Source organism: Nomascus leucogenys, chromosome 9, assembly GCF_006542625.1.
Source record: "Nomascus leucogenys isolate Asia chromosome 9, Asia_NLE_v1, whole genome shotgun sequence".
Classification (NCBI taxonomy): Eukaryota; Metazoa; Chordata; class Mammalia; order Primates; family Hylobatidae; genus Nomascus; species Nomascus leucogenys.
Window position 1 is genome coordinate 92,123,634 of NC_044389.1, and position 6,260 is coordinate 92,129,893.

The 6,260-nt window shown below is 41.9% G+C and overlaps 1 pseudogene; it reads right to left on the minus strand.

The window, feature by feature from the left end:
- Nucleotides 1-5,719: 5,719 nt before the first annotated feature.
- LOC115836820 lies at nt 5,720-5,832 on the minus strand (annotated as a pseudogene).
- Between the last annotated feature and the right edge of the window lie 428 nt (nt 5,833-6,260).

Below are 6,260 nucleotides of genomic sequence, written 5' to 3' on the forward strand. Positions count from 1 at the left end.
GCGCGCCCGGGTGCACTTGGGGAGGAGGCGGAAAGAGCCCTGCGCTTCTCCCTGGCACCAAGCATTAATCCAGGAGGGAGCTGGGGAAGCTGGGGCTCTGCGCTCTGCACAGCCCAGACTCTGGGCCTCAGGCGCGGCCCCGAGGCTCCCCGGTTGTCCTTCGGCCTCCCTGCGGTACCCCAATCATCGGAAGGAGCATCGGCTCAGGACCAGCGAGAGAAGCAGCGCTGGGTGCAGTGCGTCCAGGGCGGCTCCGGCAGTGATGCCGGCACCGGCACGAGCACCCCGGCCGCCCTTGGTCTGCCCCAGCTTGGGCCTGCGCTCTGTGGCTGCGACCCTCGGAGAAGGGGGGCAGATGGAGGCGCCCGGATTGCGCGGACCCCCGCAGAGGCCAGGAGCCGCGCCTCCGGCGAGGGGCTGTCATCGAGCAAGAGCAGTGTCGATTCTGGCTTCAAAAAAAGGGAGCAAGGAAGCAGCAGCCATCCGTGGCCTCACGCCCCTGCCGACCTCCATCTCATTTTCGATTTTCTACTCTTTTTGTTTCTAGATAATTGGGACGGAGGGAGGGGCGAAGAACTGCGGATCGTGGTGACAGTTGGTAAATATATGCATCTTAGTGAGGAAAGACAAGCAGAAAAGAATATTGGAAATCCAGCTTTGGGGTTAGTCTTTGTCGGTGACTCACTGTGTTATCTTGGGCAAGTAGCTTAACCTCTTGGGCTCATCCATGAGATGGGAACGAATGTCTGATATGTCTTCGTCGCGGGGCTGTTTCCATTAGGACTTTAATTGGGAATGGCAATCTTTTGGGTAGGTTGTCTTTGTGTGCCTTAAAGTCAAAAACTATACATAATCCCCAAGGGTTAAAAACCTCCGTGGGAGGACAAACCTTAGAAACTCAGAGACCTGAGCACTGGTGTTCCACCCCTCCCAATCCTTACACAGGAATCGCTCCTTATTGGTACTGGAGGAAAGGAATGCTCTCCCTAACTGCTTCCCCGTGCAAAGAGGGACTGGGTCCCTGAGGAGTGAGGAGAGTAAAACTCAACCAACATGTGGACCATCTGGTTGTGTGTGTGTGCGCGTGCATGCATGTGTGTAAGGGGGCAGGTCTCCAATACGTTGGACATTTTCTCCTTGTCTCACACTTTTCCTGCTGGTACCAATGACCACTTCGTGAAAAGCAATGAATGAAGCGCAATTCATGAGTTAGGAAGGTGAATTTCATTGAGAAATAACATTTTTTTATTGCAGTTCTGGGCATGAGAGTCCCGGAATGGCGAAGGTTCTGGGAGCCTCGTGGAGCCAGGTGCGCTGGCCTTGGTGCTGAAGGTAAAGGCCGAGCCTGCGGAGGCAACCGCCTCAAACCATGGGCCATCTGCTCAAAGCTAAAAGCAAGGGGATCACACCTTTTTAATACCTCCCGTCCAGGGTGTGTGCTTGTTTCCGTTGGGGGGCTTGGCGGGGGAGGGTGTGTGTGTGCGCACACCCGCGCGTGTGTGTAATAAAAATAACATATGAAGGCACAGTGACAGTGTCTAATAAAGTTTAGTTAATTGAATGGACATTTAGATACCTTTCTCTCAGTCTGCTCCATAACTTACTTATTCAATTCAATGTGGGAAAATTTTTTACTAAATAATAGTCATACAATGTCTTAAGGATACCTGACTATTTCTCACTTTGTTTTCATTGTCTGATCTAAACATTATGGTGGAGAAGTTTCAGCCAAGGGCAAAATTTATCAAAGACAAGAGTGGTCCATTCAACACTTCTCCCTGATGACATTTAAGTTCTTCACTGCCTCTGGGCCCAAAATGGGGTGATTCCATTCCAGGAAAGAAGTGACTGGGACGGAATCATCTTGGAAAGGTACATGCGGTTTTAATTAATGAACCTATTCTGAGATCTCTAAGGAAGCTCAGTTAGTACTGGGTCAAACCCAGTGATTAAAGCTTCATGTGTGCCATTTATGGGAAGAATTTTCCTTGGGCTAAAATATGGTCAAAAGACCAAGGACCTGTTCTGTTCATTTTTCTGTCACAATATCATCTTTTTTTTTTTTTTTTTTTGAGACAGGGTATCACTCTGTCACTCAGGCTGGAGTGCAGTGGCATAATCACAGCTCACTACAGGCTCAAATTTCCAGGCTTCAGTGATCCTCCCATCTCAGCCTCCCGAGTAGCTGGGACCACAGGCACTAGTCACCAAGCCCAGCTAATTTTTGGTAGAGACAGGGTTTGACCATGTTTCCCAGGCTGGTTTTGAACTCCTGAGCTCAGGCAATCCACCTGCCTCAGCCTCTCAAAGTGCTGGGATTACAGGCATGAGCCACCATGCCTGTAATATCATATTTAACAGTTAAAAATCTATTTACGCCCTGCTCATTCAAAATACATATTAAATAGTATGTGCGAATATGTATACTTTAACAAGATCAGAAAATAAGTAAATAAGAATATTTGGAGTGAAAGTAGAAAAAATAAGATGTAACTGGAATTAATTTCTGTACACTTGCTAGAGATGCTCTAAAGTTTTGGCTCCAAACCTCCTCGTTGTTCCCAATGCAAAGAAAAAACACAATAAATGTCATGATTCACAGGGTCTAAGATAAAAGTAAACTGGTTTCTCACTTAAGAACAACTATTTGCAGTACTGACATCAGACAGAAACCTCTCTCATGTGCCCCCATAAAATGATGTACCTATAAAATGAAAAGTGACCTCAACCATGTCCCTAAAGCAAATAGATCTTAGTTGTGTGGGCTAGCTTCTATTTGTGTCACTCAGTGAAGCCCCACAATATTCCCTTTGTTTGAGTAAAAATAAAACTGGCAAGAAAAAGACCTGGCAAACAGCATGCTCACTCACATCCTTACTGGGATGTTGCAATCTTAGCGTTGGGGGCAAACTATCCTGAGAATCCTCATGCTACAGTTGTTGCAACTTCTGAAAGATTTGCAAAAAATACTCTTGGGGCTCAGCCTATTTAAGGAAGACCAATGACAGTGACAGACTTTGGAAAAGAGGAGGTGTTACTGTTAGTGCTGGAACCATCAAAGTCATCTTTGGGCCAGTGCTCCAACTTCAGTACCTATAAAAGTCATCAGCTTTAACTTCACATTTTTAGGCCCTAGAGATTATGATTTGGTGGGTCTAGTAGCATCAGGAAAAAACATTATATATATATAGTATATTATATATATACATTATATATGTGTGTATGCATCTATATGTATATGCATACATACACATGTATATGTGTGTGTATATGCATACACATACATGTATATATGTGTGTATATATAATTTTGGAAAAAGCATAATTTTTTAATAAGCACCATAGATATGCAATGAGATCACTAAATTGTTTCCTTCTTCTCTTGTATAGAGCTAAACTACAGTTTCCAGCCTTTCCTGCAACTGTATTGGACTGTGTAATTGAGTCCTGGCCAATGGAATGTAGGCAAAAGTGATGTACATCACTTCTAGCATTAGTCCCTAAAACCATTCTTGAAATCCTCTAAGTTGGCTTTTTCTCCTCTTGTCATCTGCCACCTTGGTACAGAGGATCCCAGAGAGGACTCTGAGTGCCCTGAGTGATGGCAGAGACATTAGATGGCAGGAAAACTGTGCCCCTGAATGAGTGTGTAGGGAAGATAACCCTTTACAATCTGCAATAGTCACTGGGCTATGTAATGAGCAATAACTACATGTTTATGCTGTCAACTACTGAAATTTGGGGACCATTTGTTACAACCTCTAGCTCTTCTTAACTTAATATGCCAGGTGATTCTAACATAGTCCAATAACCACTTTTGGAGAAACACTACTCCAAACAAAACTGTGGAGAAGCAAATGATTCCGCCTTCTGGTGACAATTCCTTAGCATCTAAGAAGGACTCAAATGGTAACGGTTTCAGGAGTGGTAGCAATCCAAGTGGATGCAAGATTTGGGATCGGTGCCTACATTCCATAAATGTTGCCTGTTCATAAAATTTACTCAAAAGTCACAATTTATATGGCATTATTTTATTTCCTGAATATTTACCTCCTTTTTTTCTCTCTGCCTTGACCCTGTCACCACTGGGGAAGAAAGATGAGCTCCAAGAGAAAAGGAAGAGCCTCAGGTCTATAGAGTCTTTGTTACGTGGTAGACACTATACTGAACACTTTTCATGCACAATCTCATTTACACTCACATACATTCCTTCAAAATAGGCATGAATATTCCCATTTTATAAGGAAGACTCTAAAACCTTGTTGGAATTGCTGTGCCGGCATTAGGGACTTACTGATGAACTTAAAGCTCTGCCCCTTTAGGGAGTTTGACTGGGTGACCTAAGTACACCTAAGCTATGCATCTCAGTGGGAAGATAGATGAAGGGGCATTAACTCAATTTGAGTGGTATCACTGGGCTGGAACAGCAGGGAAGGGCTGTGCTCGATGATGTAGACGGGTTTGCTCAGTTCTGCAAGGGACTATTCTAAATGGACCCATGGTAAGCCTATTCAAACTCATTAAGCTCCTTGAACTCTGACCTGGTAGAAAGGATGTGCTTTTTATTAAGAACCTTATAAAGGTACTATTTTTAGCCCCAGAAACTCCATTTCTAGGGATCAGTTCTAAGGAAATAATTTGAAATATGGAAAACACTGTACACAAAAAGCTCTCCTATGACACTATTTATAAACAAAATGAGGATACAACCTAAATGTTGTTTAAGTGGATAAGTCATTGGGTTAATGATGCATTATTAAATGACGCACATGGTTGTGAAAATAATCATGCAGAGGGCTTGTAATAACTTTGAAAATGTTGAAAAGATAATGTTAAGTGAAAAATATTAAAATGTAGATTTGAATTAAAACGGCCATCTAAAATGAAAAAAAGAACATCAAAAACTAGTGATAGAAAAAAGATGGAAAGAAATATACCAAAATGTTCATAGCATTTTGTCTTTGGGAAAAAGAATGTGAGGTAATTTTCTCCTCCACTTTTCTAATTTTTTTCAAATGTTCTCTTATGCTTATGCTTATATTTTATAATGGAAAATCAAAAATAGAAAATTTAAATACAAGGAATTTGCTTTTAGATAAATAGTTCAGAAGAAAAATTTTAAGCTGTAAAAAAAATTTGAAATACAGCACACAGACAGAAAAATGTATGAAATACACAACTCAAGGATTTATCACAAGACAAGCACCACCAAGCTCAAGAGCTAGAATACTGCCAGTGCTCAGAAATCCCTCTTATATCCCCCTCAGTCACTATCCCCTTTGTCATCTCCAAGAGTAATGACTGTCAAGCTTCTATGGTCACTGTTTCCTTCCTTTTCTTCAGAATGTTGTCTCCTAAGTCTGAATCCTTAAACATGAGAATTTTATCTACCTTTTGAACTTTAGGGAAATGGAATCATAGAACATTTCTTTGTATCTGCTTTCTTTTTTTTTAACACGATAAATGTGAGGTGCCTCCATGTTGTTGCATGTGGCAAAATTCATTAATCGCTGTATAGTGTTGCATTGTGTGAATGCAACATTATTTATCTATCATTTTCCCGTAGATGTTTCCAGTTTGGACCATTAGGAATAATGCTGCTGTGAACACTCTTGTATGTTTCTTAGTGCATGCGTGTGCAGACATTTCTTTGAGGATAAACCTAGGAGTGGAAGTTCTGGGTCATAGGACATGCATATCTTTTTCTTCTTCTTTTTATAATATTCCTTCTTATATGTATCAAAGCTCATACTGCACAATGAGCTCTGGGTTGCAAAAGAGTATTTTTTGCATCTGTCTAAGGATGTGGATATCTTCAGTAGATTTAATGCTGAACTGTCCCCCACAGTGGTTCTAAGAGTTTACACTTCCATTGGCAAGAAGTATGTGCATTAACCCTTTATGGAGTGGAAGCATATGGCCCATAAAAGGAGACTCCAGGGGATTGGGTTTTAGCCTTTTTCTTCTCAGGGACAGACTGGAGAAAGTTTTTTATCAGATATGGGATCCCCAAGGCTCACAATAGATATTGACATTGCTATATACGCCAGCTCAGAATCTAAGCTGACCTTGAAGTGAATCTCCCAATACAATTAAAAAAAAAAAAAAAAAAAAACCCATCCCAGCAGCCACAGAGCTGAAGGGCACTCAGAAATAAAACTTGGGTGAAAAGAGTTAGGTACTAAGGAGTAAAGTTCTGGATGTGAATGGATCACACAAATAAAATATCTTTCGATAGTTCTGAGTCTAAGAACTTCAGG